At 40.9% G+C, this 18,581-nt stretch overlaps 1 protein-coding gene across 1 annotated transcript in view; it reads left to right on the forward strand.

Moving 5' to 3' along the window:
• MTUS2 (microtubule associated scaffold protein 2) overlaps window positions 1-18,581 on the forward strand; it is a 565,789-nt gene that overhangs the window by 20,159 nt on the left and 527,049 nt on the right. Inside the window, 1 exon segment of the mRNA XM_042941853.1 lies at window positions 2,074-2,146. The gene's annotated coding sequence lies outside the window, so the exon portion shown is untranslated.

Here is an 18,581-nt window from a genome sequence, read left to right on the forward strand (position 1 = left end):
AGACTCTCCATGCATTTTCTCTCCTGGTCTTATGTGTTTTGAAATTCTGATTGGATATGAACAAAACAATGGGCTCCACCTGGCATGTCATCTGGGACTCTGTAGTAAGAATGCTGAGTTTTAAAAAATGTTTGGTTGTTTATTTATTTATTTTGAGAGAGAGAGATTGGCAGAAAGAGAAGGAGAGAGAGAATCCCAAGCAGGCTCCGTGCTATCAGTGCAGAGTCCAACATGGAGCTTGAGCTCATGACCCTGAGATCATGATGTGAGCCGAAATCAAGTCAGACACTTAATCAACTCAGCCCGAAATCAAGGGTCAGACGCTTAATCAACTCAGCCACCCAGGTGCCCCAAGAATGCTGGTCTTGACCTTATATCTTTTCTTCAGATAATTAATTTTCAAAAGCAAGGGAATGTGAAATAGATAAACGGTACTAAGAAGAGGTTAAAAAGTTTATTTTGCAACCGGCTGCTTGTTCATGCAACAAAACAAAACAAAGCAGTTTATGGTAGGCTGCTCATTAACAGGTCTCCCCGTAGGAGGGAAAATCAGTTAAACCATTTCTGCTCCATCTCAGAAGAAAATACATCGTATGAACGGGAAACTTTTTGTATGGGGGGTATCCACGTGGCCTCTCTTCTGTTGGGTTTTAGTTCCAATGGTGTCGTGCGGGCCCTACATTACGTCCCTAGTGTCGGGGGTCGCTTGTGGTGATTGGGTGCTGGTGTTCGTAGCAGTGGTGGGAGTGGTGGTTGTGGCAGCTCCTGAGATAGATGGGTTGCTGAATATATTAGACGAGTGAACGTCTCCTTCATTCCATCCTGACGTGGACCTGTTTAATTTTCTCAGTCTCGTGTGATGCTTGCTGCCATGTCAGGGCTGGATCAGTGAGTGGGCAGCCCTCTGCTTTCCTCCCCACCTTGTTCCTCACTTACTCTGACTTGCCCTTTGGCCTGCCCTTCTTACAGATCTGCGTTCTTACTGTCTCCCTTGGCCTTCTAGCCCTCAGCTGTCCTCTCTGCCACACACTCTTGGAAAAGACTCTTGATGTTGCAAGGAGGAAGCTGAGAGGGAGTCGGCAGTAAGTAAATAGACTGGGTGGGAAGAAAGAATCGAGGAGGTTCGCTCAGGCCCTTCCAAATGCTGGAGGCAATTCACTTGTTACCTCTCTGGTGCCACGAAGGTGTTAAGTTGGAGTGGAAACAGTTAATACCCAAACCATGGACGCTGCTTAGGAAAATGATGTGTGCCGAGCAAAAGGTAGTTTTGAAGATTTAGTTGTTTTCCGGTCCTTTTTTTTTTTGACTTAGAAAAATGATGACGTCATTTTTGAGGTAAACGGTGGTTGGACATCACCAACTTTCTATGGCTGAAGCTTATAATAGCGGGCACTCTGTGGCATCTACTGAAGTAGCATCTGGGAGGAAAATTTGTATTTTTTCTACCACCTAAAACTAATCTTGCTGGATAATCTAGAGAGGAAAGTAATTTTTGCTGTTTTTTTTTAAAAATACAGTTTTATTAGATTTAATTAATACTGTTAATATTGTGGGATTCATAGTTCCTCTAGTTCTGTATTTTTTTTTCTGAATAAGAACAAAGTAAGAATCACAAAGTATAAATTTGGTGCCATTTAAGAAAATTAGGAACTACCAAACAGACATAATTATTCATGTATCAGAGGTATTCTTCCCCTGACAAAAGCCAAGTCTTAAGTCTGTAAGATACGTCATTTATATGGTGTATTTAAGAATCAGTTTTTAGATCATTAACTACTTGAGGGGTTAAGATAGAAGGAAAATTGAAGTAATGTAATTCACTGAGGATTAATCTGAAAATAAGGTTAAGTATCTCTAAAATCCCAGACCCAGCCAATGGAAAAATGGTTAAGTTCATGAAACAGCTCCACTTATGAAGAGTTTTGTTAGTGGTACAATTACTGCATGGATCAAGCCCTCCTGACCTAACTTTATTTTTCAGGGAGAAGAAGTATTATAACGAAGTAACTGGTTATGCTTTTCTATTTCTGTGTCCTTTCTTCTAAGTGTTCACCTTTCTTTTGCTTTTTTAAGGTTTCCACACCTGGACCGTCAACTAAGGGAGCTTGTCACCAATGGCAGTAAAACTCGTTTTCTGGAGGTCAAGGTGAGTTTCTGTGGCTCTCTACTTGATTTAGTATTTCATTCAGCTTGGGTTCCTGGCACTCAAAGTAACAGTGATAAGTTTTTGGTGGATATTATTAATGACAAAAGTCAATTAAAATGAATTCTGATATGAAAGCTTAATTTTGCTTTTTTTTAAAAATGTGAGGAATCTATTCAGACATTGATGAAACTCAAGTTCAAGCAACATGTTTTGTTAACGTTATTAAATTTGTGGCACGTGCTTACAACGGGTATCTTTTTCCTAGCGGTAATTAATCTAGCACAAAAGGTTATCGTGTTATTGTTAACATGTGTTTAGTAATATCAGTTGACAGAAGTAGGACAAGGGGATGCAGTTGGTACTTAGGGGCTTGCTTTGAGGGGAGGATGTGCTTGATCGCTGAGGTTATCGAGAGAGAAAGCCCAGATTGGGGGCGGGGGAGAAAGTTAATGCAGTGCAAACAGAGTTTATGAAACCAAGAGCAGATGCTTTAGTGAACAGCCAAGACCACAGAAAGTTTAAAACGTTTGAGAGGAGCTATTCCGAGGGCTGCTGCTGGCCCATATGGCATTTTGTGCAAATTAGACAATGGCACCTCTTCCGCAGACATTTTACTTCCATGTGACGGAAAATTGTCGAACTACACTGATTTTTACAACAAGACACTTTCTTGCCATATGCTGGAAAATTGCAATATAAATAATCAAATTACCCATCTTTAAACCATCGGTGTTGCAACAAAGATGCACAGTTTTTGAAATCGTAGAGATGCTAATGATGTGATCGGTGGCCTCTTAAACGTGGTGAACTTGCACAGTACACAACTTGAACAGATGCCAGGCTGGCTTTGCTTTGTTGGGATTTAATTCAGGGTGCACTCTAAGGAAGGGAAACTTTTTATTAAGTCTGGTCATTGGGGCAGAGGATAGAAACAACAGTGTGGGGTATGGCTTTCACTGGACACTTGGGTAGCATGAAAGAAACTTGTTAGAAGGACAGTAGCTTTTATAGGTTTGGAGGCCAGAAGGGGTAGCCTGAGCTTTCTAGGGGTAAAACTAGGAAAGGAAAACCTCAACTTTTATGTTTTAAATCAAATTTATGCCTGAGTTCCTGAGACTTAGTGATATAGAGTGTGTATTTTCAGAGTGCCAACCTTACTCAAGCGGGCTTTATTCTGTAGATCACCACCTCTGTGATGGGCTTATTCTGAAAGACTATTTAAACTTGAGTGTTTTGTCCCAGTAAAAGGGAGCTACTTTCAAAATGTTGAGGGTGTTCATGGAGCACCTGGGTGGCTCAGTCAGTTGGGCAGCCAATTCTCGATTTTGACTCAGGTCATGATCTCATGGTTTCTTGAGTTTGAGCCCCACATCAGGCTCTGTACTGACAGTGTGGAGCCTGCTTGGGATTCTCTCTTGCCTTCTCTCTGCCCTCCTCCCCCACCCTCCAAATAAGTAAATAAACTTTAAAAAGATGTTGAGGGTGTTCAAAATGGATGGATGGCTCTTCCCTGCTTAACAATTTTTTTATTATTATTTTTTCTGCTTAACCGATTTTTAAATTAATCTGCCGATGAGACAAAAAGCTGTGACGTTGATGTTAATGGGTAGATAGCGATTGATAAATACAGGGTAAGGAGGATGCAGCAGTATTTTAGGACAGCAGGTGGAGAATGTGGCTGATGACTGATGTGTTAAAGACCAGATCCGGGAAAAAAACTTAATGCAGTGCTGATAGGTAGGTGGCAGTGGTTGCAGGAGTGGTCAGGGTGGTGGTGACAGCCGCCATAATGTTGATGACTCCTGTGAGGGAGGACATGGAAGGAAAGGATGCCAGGCCATGGAAACAAAACATGTGGCCTAAGAAGAAGCTTCGGCATCCTTAATGCTGATGACAGAATTGATTAGAGGGAAATTCAAGGAGCTCCTCTTTGTGGAATGCCAAGTTAGTTTTCTTATTGTATCACTTATCCGTCCCCTCCTCTCCCAAAGGACACCACCTTACATTAAGAATGACAATAAAGAGACCATAGAGAGTAGTTCTAATTCCAGTGAATGTTGATGTTTATCTCCCATACCCCAGCTCATGGCCCTCATTGCTTTCGTGTGTGTGTGTGTGTGTGTGTGTGTGTGTGTGTGTGTGTGTGTGTGTATGTGGTGGGGTTGATACTCTGGGTGCCGAAGCAGAGGAACACATGGTCAATTCAGAGAACCATTTAGGTGATTTAGGGGAGAGGCCCTGGTGTTGTTTACATGTGAAACCTCTCTCCCCCGCCCCTGCCACATATACATGATCTATGTTTTAAAATATTTTTTAAATGTTTATTTATGTTTGAGAGAGACAGAGACAGAATGCGAGTGGGTTAGGGGCAGAGAGAGAGGGAGACACAGAATCAGAAGCAGGCTCCAGGCTCCGAGCTGTCAGCACAGAGGCCAACACGGGGCTCGAACTCATGAGGCATGAGATCATGACCTGAGCCAAAGTTGGACGCTCAACCGACTGAGCCACCCAGGCGCCCCTACATGATCTATGTTTTAAAGAAAGGTATTTTGTGGATGTATTTGTTTTTAATGAGTGGAGGGTGCAGAAGGAAATGGGAAAGCGGATAAGGGAGTCTTATATAAATCAATTCCCTCCCACCCTCGGATAATTGCTTAGATGTTGTTTTGCTTTGTGGATATTAAGTCTGATTTTTTTTCTCTGCTGTCGGAATACCAAGGAAAGAACAACAATAGGAAGATGTTCTGGGGTCTGATATTTGGCACCTGTGATACTGAGCTGATAAGTTCGTGTTCCATTTTCCTTACCTTTCAGTAGGGAGAAGGATATTTGCAGTTAGAAAATGCTGAGGAGGTCTTTGTGAAAACACTAGCTTAACAAATGTTAAAATGGCACAGAATAAGGTACATAACAACAGTCTGGCATTCTCATTGTCATTAATCTTCATACTTTTGGATTAAAACATTTTATCGCTACGTGCTCCAAATAATCGTCTTGCTTATTTTTGATAAGAGACCCTTTATGTTGATTATATAAAGATGTACATACACACTCTGACGTAAGAGAGATGTAGAAAGAGTAGCTTTTAAAAAGGAGTCTTAGCGGGGTGTCATACGCTAGAGGTTGTTTGATTAGGCATATAGCGCCCTGTATTAATGCATGCTCAATGGAATGGAATCACTTTACAGTGTTTAAATGCCAATAATATCTGACTCAGAGCAAGTGCTCACTTACTCCAGTGCTGTGCTGAGCTGACCACACTCCTTTGTCTCCTCTGTTCCTTAAACACCCTGCGAGGCAGATGGTGCCATGGCCCTCGGTTTGCAGCTGGGGCTCGTAGCCAGCCTTGCCCTTACCCACTAGGTCTGCTGCCCCTTTGGACACTGGATGAAATCTTGTAGACTCCTGAAAGTGTTTTTCATTTCTCAAACTCTATGCATTTCAGACCAGCCTGGCTCAGTCCTCATAATATGAAGCCTGATAGCTTCACACATGGAATTGCTTTAAAATTGAGCAAATAATTCTATCATTAGAGGGCACCTGCTGAATAAGGCCAGAGGAATCCTAAAAATAAATTTGCACCACATAATGAGATGTGAGGGAATTGTCGGTTACAATTTGTTTCCCAGAGACCTTAGAGATTTTTGAAGAATATGTTGGGTTTTTTTTTTCACCACTAAAGAAGGTCCTGTGATTTGAAAATATCTAAATGTCAAACAGGACCGAAATATTCTCAGATTTTTGAGGATTGGAAGAAACTCAGCAGTGTGTGTGTGTCTTGTTTTCTGCTTTAGCATTATCTTGAGGGATAGATTAGAAACTCTAGGGTCTCACAGTCCCATTATTTCAGGGAAGGTGAGGTTAATATTCTTCCACATCTGCCTTTTCCTTAGAAAACCCAGGAGAAGAGCCCAAACACATTTTAATATTTAAATCCATAGATGCAGAGCCCAGGATTTTAAGAAATTGGTTGTTGGGGGAGGGCAGGCAGAGCGAATAAGTGTCACATGGCTGATCCCGTTAAGATGATGGACACCACGTAGGTTTCTTTGTTGTCTGTTTCTCCGTGTGTCCAAGACTGTACAATTTTCCATGCGCTGCTCTCTCGTACTGTTAGACACGTATTATTATCTGGCCTCCGTAGCTAGGAAAGAAACTCGTGTTCTGTCTGAGGCGAGGCCAGATTTTATTCAACCAGGTCATCGGGGCACACGCACGGGGGCCTGGATCGCACTGGCACTGTGTCGTCGTTGGTAATTAAATGGGTAAGCATGCCAGCAGCACACGCGATGGCTTCACTCTCGCTCTTCGAGGCAGGTAGCAGGCAGCCGTGTGATCCTTGTACACGCGTCCAGTTGATGATGAATTACGACGGGAATCCTGGAAGGGCTCCTGCGAGTTTCGTGTTAAGTCAGATGAGTTCACTGTAGTTCAAGTTAGCACAGAAATCACAGAAGAATTAAAAATGGATGGGTTATTCAGATGTTTTATGAGTCACTTTGAGGACATCTTAGAATAATGTAGACTCCGCCCGCCCCTTTCCTCTTGGAAGCACTGAGAACCCGAGCTGACATAGCCATTTGGCGGGACTTCCCGGGGCAGCAGCCTGGGACCTTTGTGCGGAGAGATCAGTTGGAGATCCATTTCATGTTCTTCTTTTGAAGGTTGAGTTTGGTTCCAACTATAGGAGAATGAGTTAAATGGCTTTTAAAATACGACTTTTTAAGATTTGCTTTTGCCTGAAAAGGATTTTGTGTTTAGCTTTTCATCGTATTTTTATAGTCATTATTCATTGTACTTGCTGTCCTGACCTTTTAAAATGCTGTGTGCACGCGTGTGTGCGTGCGTGTGTGCGTTTGATGTGCTCTTAGGGTGAGGATACTCCGCTTCGATGCCAGGATGGGCAGGATGACCTTCCCAGAAGTGGTTGTTGACCTTGTGCAGGTTGCAGAGCAGCCTCGGCCTGCGGGTCGGGGGGTCACGGGGGTCCACAGCATCTTCTCATCTTGTTCCTGTAGGGCCAGCTCATCATTGGAAAGTAAGCTCCATGGGGGCTGGCATTTGTTCATTCACTGCTGTTTCCTGCCACCGTGGCCACCGAACGCCTGACACTTGCTGGGTGCCCCGTGGACATTTGTAGGATGGGGGAGGCCCACTGGAAGCTGGTGGCTCTGGGGAGTGGGATGCCTTTTTTTTCCATCTCAACTGGAGGAAACCAAGAAGATGTGTGTAGGCCTTCTGTTATTCTTTCTGCATCAGAGACATAGCGAGAGATCATGGCAAGATTTACGCTTCATTTAAGAAACTGGGGAGAAGCAATCTTTTATTCATGGCATAGAACGTACTCAGTTCAAGTCCTGGCTTTGCAGGCGAGTCCCTGATATGTTGGCTTTCTCTTTATGCTTTTTTATATATAGACAGCTTGTTACGTTTGTCAGTCTGAACCAGAAAGGTCATGAGAAAGGCATGACGAAGGATGGTGTGGCATTTGGTGGTGACACTCTGGGTCATATCTTGGCATTTTGGAGTATGTGACCTGAATTGCATTACAGTTCCCTTCCCTTGAAATGGGATAGCACTTGTCCTGTAGTTCCAGAAGGATCCAATGACATGATAAGGTAGGGCACCCAATAATGTTACAGTGCTGGGCACAAAGGAAATATTGCTTTCCCTTCCAAGTAAGGCCATGTTTAAAATTGAGGGGCACCTGGAGGGCTCAGTGGGTTAAGCGTCTGACTTTGGCTCAGGTCGCGATCTCATGGTTCGTGGGTTCAAGCCCCAAGTCGGGCTCTGTGCTGACAGCTCGGAGCCTGGAGCCTGCTTCGGATTCTGTGTCTCCTTCTTTCTCTGCACCTCCCCCACTTATGCTCTCTCTCTAAAAAAATAAATAAAAAAATTTAAAAAGTCTCCTTTGAGAAGCTGACATTTCTAGACTTGCTAAACTTCTTAAAAAAGCGTATATAGTCCCCCCGCCCCTTCTTTCTCAAAATAGGGTATATTAAAGGGTCCTATACAGGAAGTAGGGCTGCTGAAAAGTTGTGGTTTGGCCGAGGAGTCTGTTTAGGCATTCACATAACTGCGCCAATCTGAGCTCGTTTGCTAATGAACCAACATTCTTCCATGTGGAAGCCACATGAGAGCAGACCATGGGGAAGTCTAAGCTAAGTTTTGAGGTCTGTCAATCCAGGGTATCCTTCTCCTCAGAGTTTAATTTAGAGGGATAGTGATTCTCTGTAATGACTGCAATGCATGAAAGAATTAGATCGGAAACGCTTGGCCAATTGTAAGTTCTAAGATGTATTTCGGGTCACTGGAGAGGTTTAACATCAACCAAAATGCACGGATACACTTCTGACTCCATCGAGTCAAAAGCTGTATGTGTCTTTTCAATATTTTAGTTCTGTTCTCTTTTTTTTCCCTCTCTCTTTAAAAGAAATTAAATTATCTGGGCAGATTCATCTCCACAGACTGTTATAAATGTGCAAATAATATGCCACTTACGGTGGATTTTTAATAGACTCCTTGTCAGAAGAACCCATGTCTTCTTCCGCTTCACATAGAAGCGGTTCTTGTTATGCATTCAGAAAACAAAGCAGTCTTTCATTTATTAAGAAAATGCATACTTAACAAAACCAATGAATTTTAATAGGAAAAGGGTATTAGGACTCATCATCTTCCTAAAAGGCAGACGTAATCGAAATGATAGTCTGTGAAGCTCCTAGCTCCATAGCACCCCATCAATGCCTTGCAGGGGATTCGTCCTTCTACCTTGCGGTGGGGTTATTTACAAACACACGTTATTTCCATATTGGACATTGTGCCTCTTCCATATTGGACATTATGCTTCTTCGGTGGGGTGATCCGTGTCTCATTTACTTCAGAATTATTTGACAAAATGCCTTGCACGTAATGGGGCTTAGTAAGTATTTGGTGAATGAAAATGTTGTCTGCCCAAACACGGAGGGCCGGATTCATTATGGTTCTCATTGTTTAAGATGGGAATGGTGTGGAAGGGTTGATGTCTGTCTTAGATCCTGTTCAAGCCATCGCACTGGGCTGTCTTTAGGATGGCAAGAGGAACCTGCCAGAAACTCACCTAGGGTAACTTTCTTTGTAAAGTGGGAATATATTGAAATAGGCATGAACGGTTTGGTGTTTCTGTAAATAGAGTGAGTGTCATTTGAGGTTTTTTTGGTGGCATTTTCATTCTCCTTGTTGGAGAAATGGGGATGGGGGTGGAATCTACAGGTTTTTTTTTTTTTTTTCTGCCAGAAGGAAGAGACAGGGGGCACAGGAGCCCTGAGAGGGAAGAGTGATAGTGACTGGTCCCAAAGAAAAGGCAAAAGGACCCACTTCCGAGAAGGAGTCAGGAGAAGGACTCAGTGGGATATCAGGCCTCGGTTAGATTCTAGAAGACATTAAAGATAACTTGAGACTTTTAACACTTCTTTTGATTGTGTCACTGTCTTCCTTGTTTATTATTTGCACCGTGTCCTCGGTCTCATTACTGCTCTGGCCAATGCCAGGGAATTGATAAGCAGTTGGTAGGGTGGTCTCACAGGGCAGGCCTCGTTGCCCTCCCTACGTGGCCTGATTCCTCCACCTGCACTGTCCGAGGAAACCAGGCAGCTGCCCTGAAGATCGATGCCACTTTGGAGTTATGCTTCCTAAGGCCAGCCGGGCCCCGTATAGCTCCTGCACCTGGGCGTCCGCTGTCAGCTCCGCTCAGCCTTGGGAGAGCGGGAGGGGAAGGTTCATCTAGGCCTTCTCGTCGGACACACACTGGCATTTACTTATCTGGGCCTTCTGCCTTGGCTGGGCTCAGCCCTCGTATATTTGACAGCCCCCTATATAACCCCGCAGGATAATGCTCAGATACCTCAGCAGAGTGTTCCTTTGCACACTCTGTCTTCGATCTGCATTTCCTGCTGCCTGCTCCTTTTTTAGTTCAGCTGTGGAAGTATGTATTAAATGTGAGCTTTGTGATATTTACCAAATACAATTTGGTTTCATGTTTTCCAAGAAATTACCACCTGATGGGATAGACTAGTACGTAAACAGTGGTTTAAAGCGATGTTACATGGGAAGCATGGAGGTGAGGCTCCATCCTTCCTAAGCCACTCATGGTTAGTATGTCTGGGGATCAGTCAGTATTGATTTGATATTGGTGTTTTATATCTATAGTACTGAATGACAACAGTTGCTGTACCGGAAACTAATTTTAGCTACCGTAAGAGCTGTCAGAGTCAAAAGAAATAAATTATACTCAGTGGTGTCTAGTCTGGCAAGAGACTAATACATACCGTTGACCCTTGAACTTGTGGGGATTGGGGGCCTGTCATCCCCCAGTGCAGCTGAAAAGTCATCTGTGACTTTTGATTTCCCCAAACTTAACTACTAATAGCCTGCAGTAGACCAGAAGCTTTACCGACAACATAAATGGTTAGGTTATATTTTGTGTGTTATGTGTGCCGTGCACTGTATTCTTACGATAAAACAAGCCAGAGAAAAGAAAACGTTATTGAGGAAATCATGAGGAAAACACATTAATAGTACTATGCTGGGAAAAACCCACGTATAGTGGGCCTAGTCGAACCCAGGCAAAGGCCAGTCTCCCACAAAGGATTTTCTGACCTAAAATATCAGTTGTGTCAGAGTTGGCAAAGCTCTGGTCTGGATGCCTGACCTATGTTGCTCATATTCACTAGAGAATTTTATAAGGTCTCAAATCAAGTGTGCCCATAAAGATATTTAAAAAGATGATTTTGAACCAAAGAGGGTTGGAGGGCTAGATTACAGGCGGAGTGATTCGTAGCAATTTTTCATTGGTGATGGTGACCCTCTTTTATTTTGGCCTTTGCTACATGTCTTTTTTATTTTTTTAACAAGCTCTCTTAAAAATCGAGGCATCATCGACATACAATATTTTGTGAGTTTCAGGTGCATGACATTGTGGTTTGATATTTTTATCCATCGCAAAATGATCACCCTGATACATCTAGCTGTCACCCTACTTGTCACCCTACAAAGTTAACACAATTATTGACTGTATTCTCCATGCTGTACATGAATCTCTGTGACTTAATTATTTTATAACTGGAATTTTGTATTTCTTGATCCCCTTTACCCATTTTGTGTCCACCCCTCACTCCCCTCCCCTCTGACAACCCCCGGTCTGTTCACTGTATCTATGAGTCTGATTTTGCTTTGTTTTGTTGCTTAGATTCCACATATGAGTGAAATCATATGGTTTTTGTCTTCCTCTGAATTATTTTGCTTAGTATAATACCTTCAGGATCCAACCATGTTGCTGCAAATGGCAAGATTCCATTCTTTTTATGGCTTCTTTATTCATTCCTCTTCTTTATCCATTCATCTATCAATGGATTCTTGGGTTGTCTGTAAATCTTGGCTTTAGTAAATAATGCTGCAGTGAACATAGGGGAGCATATATCTTTTTGAATTAGTATTCTCATTTTCCTTGGATAGACACCCAGTAGTGGAGTTGCTGGATCATGTGGTAGTTCTATTTTTAAGTTTTTGAGGAACCTCCATACTGTTATTCATAGTAGCTGTATCAATTTACATTTTTTTGGTAAATATTTAACATGTAAGCATTAAACAACACACTACTGCACAAGCAACAGGCCGAATAAGAAATCAAACAGCAAATCAAAGTATGTCTCAAAACAAAAGAAAAAGAAAATACAATATTACGAAACCTATGCGATGCAGCAAAAGCAGATGTTAGAGTGAAATTAATGCTGTAAATGCTTCTATTAAGAGAAACACGTTCAAATAAACAACATTGCACCACAGCAGTTGGAAAAAGAACAAACATAGCTGAAACTTAGTAGAGGAAGGCATAAAAAAGAAGAATCAGAAGTAAATAGGAGAGAGACCAGAATAAACAATAACATGATATGGAAAGAAATGACCAGCTTTTCAAAAAAAATTTTTGGCAGTGCTTTAACTACATTAAGAAAAAGAGAGAGAAGACTCAAAAACCAAAATGAGAAATGGAAGAGAGAATACAACAGGTAACCACAGAAATACATAGTGTGATAATAGATTACTTTAAACAATCATATACTAACAAACAAATCAGATAACTTGGGGAAAAAATCAGCTAATTCTTAAAAGCTCACAAGTTACCATGATTAAATTATGAATCTGGACTCCAAGAAATAGGAAATATTCTTAGACCAGCGGAAGTTAAATTAGAAATAAAAAAATCTTCCAGCCCAGAAAAGCCTAAGACCACATGGTTTCATTGGCAAGTTCTACCAAACATTAAAAAAAAATAATTAATGACGGTCTTTATCAAAATCTTACAAATAACAGAATAGGTGGAACTCATTCAAAATCTTCCCATGAGGCCAGTGCTACCCTGACACCAAAGTAAGATAAAAGCAATATGAGAAGAATAAAGTCTGGTTTGTCTGATACAAGTATCACTGTTCCAGCTTTCTTTTGACATCCGTTTGTGTGATGAATGTTTCTCCGTCCTTTCACTTTCAATATGCAGGTGTCTTTAGGTCTAAAATGAGCCTCTTGTCAGCAGCACATAGATAGGTCTGGTTTTTTGTTAATCTACTCTGACACTGTATGTCTTTTGATTGGAATGTTTAGTCCACTTACTTTCAAAGTCATTATTGATAGATAGGTATTTATTGCCATTTTATTACTTGTTTTGTCATTGTTTCTGGAGATTTTCTCTGATCCTTTCTTGTCTTTGTCACTTTTGGTCTCTCCTTTGCACTCAAAGAGTCCCCTTTAATATTTCTGGCTTAGTGGTCATGACCTCCTTTAGTCTTTGTTTGGGAAACTCTTTATCTCTTCTCTTCTGAATAGAGTACTCTTGGCTACAGATTTTTTCCCATTCAGCACTTTGAACATAGCATGCCAGGCCTTTCTGGCTTGCCAAGTTTCTGTTGAGAAATCTCCAGCTAGCCTTATGGGTTTTCCCTTGTAAGTTAAGGACTTCTTCTGTCTCACAGCTTTTAAGATTTTTTTCTTTGTGCCTCCTGGATCTGGATGTCTGTTTTCTCCCCCAAATTAGGGAAATTTTCTGCTATTATTTCTGGAAATAAATTTTTTTTGCCCCATTTTCTCTCTCTTCTTCTTCTGGGACTCCTATAATATGAATGTTATTATGTTTGATCGAGACACTGAGTTCTCCAAGTCTATTCTCGTGTTGCATAATTCTTTTGTTCGGCTTCTTTATTTTCCATTATTTTGTCTTCTGTATCACTTATTCGTTCCTCTGATTCTTCCAGCCTGCTGTTCATTGAATCAAGCCTGTTTCTAGTCTTGTTTATTGTACTCTTTCTTCATCTCTGATTCTTTTTTAACTCTTCTATCTTTATTGTAAGAGTCTCCCTGATGTCTCCTATTCTTTTCTCAAGCCCAGTGAGCATCCTTAGGGTTGTTTCTTTAAATTCTCCATCAGGTATGTTACTTATATCCATTTTGCTTAGATCTCTGGCTTTGGCCTTACTTTGTTCTTTCATTTGGGATAAATTCCTCCATCTTGGCATTTTTTATTAGTCTCTGCTTCCTTCTCTGTGTTACAAAAGCCAGTTATGTCTTCTGCTCCTGAAAGCAATGGCTTAATGAAGAAGAGGGCATGTAGTGCCCAGGGCCTGGCACTTCAGGGAGTGTCTCTGGTGTGTGCTCTGCTGTTGTGTTTTGGTTGCTCTATCCTTCAGGCTAGTGGTCTGCAGAGGCTCTCCTTGCCTTCTATGGGAACTGTTTGGTCCCTGGCCTGAATGTGGTGAGTTTTAACTAGGTGTGCTCTGGTCTGCATGTGAAATGAGACCTGACACCACGTCCACCAGAACTGAGGCCCTGCAGAACTCTCTGGCTGGGAGATGTGGGCAGGGACCTTTGTTGGTCTTCTGGGGAGGGGGCATACCACACTGGGACTGAGGCACACTTGATTGAGAAGGGCAGTCCCACCATGGGACTGGTTTTGATTTGCATTTCCCTAATGATTAGTGGTGTTGATCATCTTTTCATATGCCTGTTGACTGTATGCCTTTTTTGGGAAAAATGTCCATTCAGATATTCTGTACATTTTTAAATTGGATTGTTTACTTTTTGTTACTGAGTTGTAGGAGTTATTTGTATATTTTGAATGTTAAAACCCTTATTTGATATATGACTTGCAAATGTCTTCTAGTAAGTAGGCTGTCTCCTAATTTGTTGGTGGTTTCCTTCACCATGTGGATGCTTTTAATTAGATGCAATCCTATTTGTTTATTTCTGCATTTGTTTCCCTTGCCTTTGGAATCAAATAAAAAAAATTACTAAGATCCGTTACTTAGTAATCAAAAAACATTTAGTAATCAAAAAATGACTAAGGTCAAGGAGTTAAGTGCCTATGTTTTCTTCAGAGTTTTATGGTTTCACATCTTACATTCAAATCTTTGAGTTAATTTGTACATATGGCATAAGATAACGGTCCAGTCTTTCTTTTGCATGTAGCTGTCTAGTTTTCCTCATACCATTCATTGAAGAGATTCTTTTCTCCGTTTTGTATTCTTTTTTCCTTTGTTGAAAATTAAATGATCATATATACATGGGTTTATTTCTAGGCTGTCTCATCTGTTCCATTGATCTATGTGTCTGTTTTCATGCTAGTACCACACTATTTTGATTAGTATAGCTTTATAGTATAATTTGAAATCGGGGAGCATGATACCTTTGGCTTTGTTTTTCTTTCTCAAGATTGTTTTGCCTATTTGTGGTCTTTTTGTGGTTCCATAGAAATTTTAGAATTATATGTTCATTTTTTATGAAAAATGACATTGGAATTTATCAAAATTCCCTATCAAAGGGATTGCATTAAATGTATAGATTGCTTTGGGTAGTATGGACATTTGAACAATACTAATTGCTCTAGTCCATGAGCACAGAATATCTTCCCATTTATTTGTGTCTTCTTCAGTTCCTTTCATTAATGTCTTATAGTTTTTTATTGTACAGGTCTTTCATATCCTTGGTTAAGTTTATTCCTATTTTTTTCTGATGCAATTGTAAATGGGATTATTTCCTTTTCTGATAGTTCATTATTAGTATATAAAAATGCAGCAGATTTTTGCAAATTAACTATGTATCTTGCAGTTTCACTGAGTTCATTTATTAGTTTTAACGGTTTTTTTGGTGGAGTGTTCAGGATATCCTATATATATAGTATTATATCTACAAATAGTGATAATCTTATTTCTTCCTTTCCAATTTGGATGCCTTTCCTTTCTTCTTCTTCCTACTTGCAGTGGCCAGGCCTTCTGGTAATATGTTGAATAAAAGTGAGGAGAGTGGGCATCCTTGTCTTGTTTCTGATTTTAGAGGAAAAGCTTTCAGCTTTTCACTATTGAGTATATTAGCTGTGGACTTTTTCATACATGGCCTTTATAATGTTAAGGTACATTCTGTCTATACCCAGTTTGTTGAGGGTTTTTATCATAGATGAATGGATTTTGTCAAATGCTTTTTCTGCATCTATTAAGATGATCATATTATTTTTATCTTTATTTTGTTAATGTGGTATATCACACTGATTGGTTTGCAGATGTTGAACCATCCTTCTATCCCTGGAATAAATCCCACGTGATCATGGTGTATGATTCTCTAAATGTATTATTGAATTTGGTTTGTGAATATTTTGTGGAAGGTTTTGCATCTGTGTTCATTGGGGATGTTGGTCTGTAATTTTCTTTTTTTGTGGTGTCCTTGTCTGTTTTTGATATCAGGGAAATGCTGGCTTTGTAAAATGAGTTTGGATGCTTTCTCTCTTCTTTTTTCTTCAAGAGTTTCCATCTTCTCAGAATGTTTGAGAAAATTCACCAGTGAAGTCATCTGGCCCTGGACTTTTGTTTGTTGGCAGGTTTTTGATTACTTACTCAGTCTCCTTACTAGTAACCAGTCTATTCAGATTGTCTATTTCTTCATGATTCAGTCTTGGAAGATGGTATGTTTCTAGGAATTTATCCATTTCTTTTAGGTTGTCCAGTTTGTTGATGTATAATTTTTCATAGCAGTCTCCTATGATTTTTTGTATTTCTGTGGTATCAACTATAACTTCTCTTTCATTCTCACTTTATTTATTTTAGCCCTCTCTGTTTTCTGCTTGTTGAATCTAGCTAAAGGTTTACTTATTTTGTGTGTTTTTTCAATGAACCAGTTCTTAGTTTCATTGATCTTTTCTATTGTCTTTTTAGTCTCTATTTCATTTATTTCTGCTCTCATCTTTATTATTTTCTTCCTTCTACTAACTTGGGCTTTGTTTTTCTTTTTCTTTTTCTTTTTTTATAGTTCCTTTAGGTATACAGTTAAATTGTTTGAGATTTTTCTTGTTCCTTGAGGTAGGCCTCTATTGCTATGAACTTCCTTCTTAGAACCACTCTTGCTGCTTCCCACAGAGTTTGGTATGTGTTATTTCTGTTTTCATTTGTCTCTAGGTGTTTTTTGATTTCTTCTTTGGCTTATTCTATGTCCCAGTAGTTTGTTCTGTAACATGTTGTTTAATCTCCATGCATTTGTGGTTTTTCTGGGTTTCTTCTTATAATTGATTTCTAGTTTCATACCATCGTAGTTGGAAAAGATGCTTTATATGATGTAAATATTTTTCAATTTGTTAAGATTTGTTTTGTGACCTAACATGATCTATCCTGGAGAATGTCCCATGTGCACTTGAGAAGAGTGTGTATTTTGCTGCTTTAGGATGAAATGTTACGTTACCTATTATGGGACATTTAAGGCCTTAACAAGTTTGTTTTTATTAATTAATAAGATAAATTGATTATTGATTAGTGTATTTTGGAGAATGTTACACGTGTATCCCTAGTCTCTAGCACAGACCCTGTAACATAGTGCACAATTAATATGCATTTTGGGTGACTGCATAAATGCATATATTCCTGGAGATAATAGCATTTTATTTGTTTTCCAAATACTTCTTTTGACCTTTGATGGTTAACTAAATGGAAAATATGCTGCCAAAGTTGACGAAAGTCATTTGAAAGATTCAAAGAGAGTGTTAAGTCAGTAAAATAAGACACCTGGCTCTCCCAAAGGGAGAAGCTAGGAATTCATTGTCTCTAATATCAGCTTGTTTGGAAAGCTGAACAGGCAGAAAGTACGGCAGAAGTTCACAGAAGCCCGCTTGGTCCAGAGCCACAGAGGAATATGGTACAAGCAAACAGCTGTACCAAAAAGCCAGCTCAACACAGAGCCTCTAGTAGGAAAACAAGTGGGCATAATACAGAGTCCATAGAGGAAACAGAAACTCAGCTTAACGGTCATGCTGCCATCAGCCAGGGACACAGACTGTTGGAATGAGAGCAAGCTCAGAAAACCCTGCGCTGCCTCAGGGATGCTTCTGTGCCGGTTCCACCGGGATCAGTTCTTCCCAGTTTCTCCCTCACTCGTTTCCATGTATGAACCCTTTGCTCCAGCCAGATTTCCCTGCTTATTTTCTAACCGTGCCTCATGCTGCCTCGACCCGGTTTTGCTCCCCATGCTCTTCTCTCCGGAATGCCATTTTCATTCTCCTCTCTATCCTTGATTTGTTTCCAAGACCCAGTTCAAGTTCTGCGCCCTCTGCGAAACCTTTTCTAAATGTTTCCGCATCAGAAAATTTTAAGTGAGGCCTGCATCCTTCCCATTCCACCGAATTCAGGAAACGACGTGCAGTCATGGTTTATGAGCAGGACTTAAAGAGGACAGCAGTCAGCACATTGCATGTGGAATGCGAATCCCAGAGCGAGGAGGTGGGTAGAGGTAAGGAGAGCACCAGGAGGACTCCATTCTATGGAAACCTCAGGTGTTTACAGAAAATTAACTGGAGAGAAATTCATCTTTTTATGGTCATCGAAGCGGGCATTAAGAACAGGAGAGCATCCCCCTTCTGTCCAGCAGGGACCCATTGGATGAATGCCCACAGGCAGCGACGTTTGGCCAGAGTCTGTGCACAGCACCCTGCCTTCTGGCTTAAAATCTGCGTGAAGGTTTTGGCAGTCCCTACCTGGACAAAGAAGGGATGGGAAGTGCTTTTAACTGGTCTTCAAACTCCAGACAAAAATGTACATGCTAACCTAACGTTAGGCAGAGGTTCCCCCGTGCACAGGACGCCATTCCGGTTTTTGGATACAGGTGGAAATTAGCCGGCCCTTGTTTCCTTGGGGTCCAGGTACAACATGGGAGGAATGTGTGGCTCTTGCTGTGCCCTGGTCTTGGCTCTAAGCTCAGGGAGTGAGGCTCGTTCTGCTAATTGGCCAGAGCCAACCCCACGGGGCTAAGTACTCCTGTCAGGATCACCAGGGACCCTCTTCCCAGAAAGCGTATCTGGGAGTTTAGCAATATTGGATAGAATTCCCCAAAGCAGTGGGTTTGATCACCTCTGTTGAGAAGAGCAATATTAAAAACATAA

Source organism: Panthera leo, chromosome A1, assembly GCF_018350215.1.
Source record: "Panthera leo isolate Ple1 chromosome A1, P.leo_Ple1_pat1.1, whole genome shotgun sequence".
NCBI lineage: Eukaryota > Metazoa > Chordata > Mammalia > Carnivora > Felidae > Panthera > Panthera leo.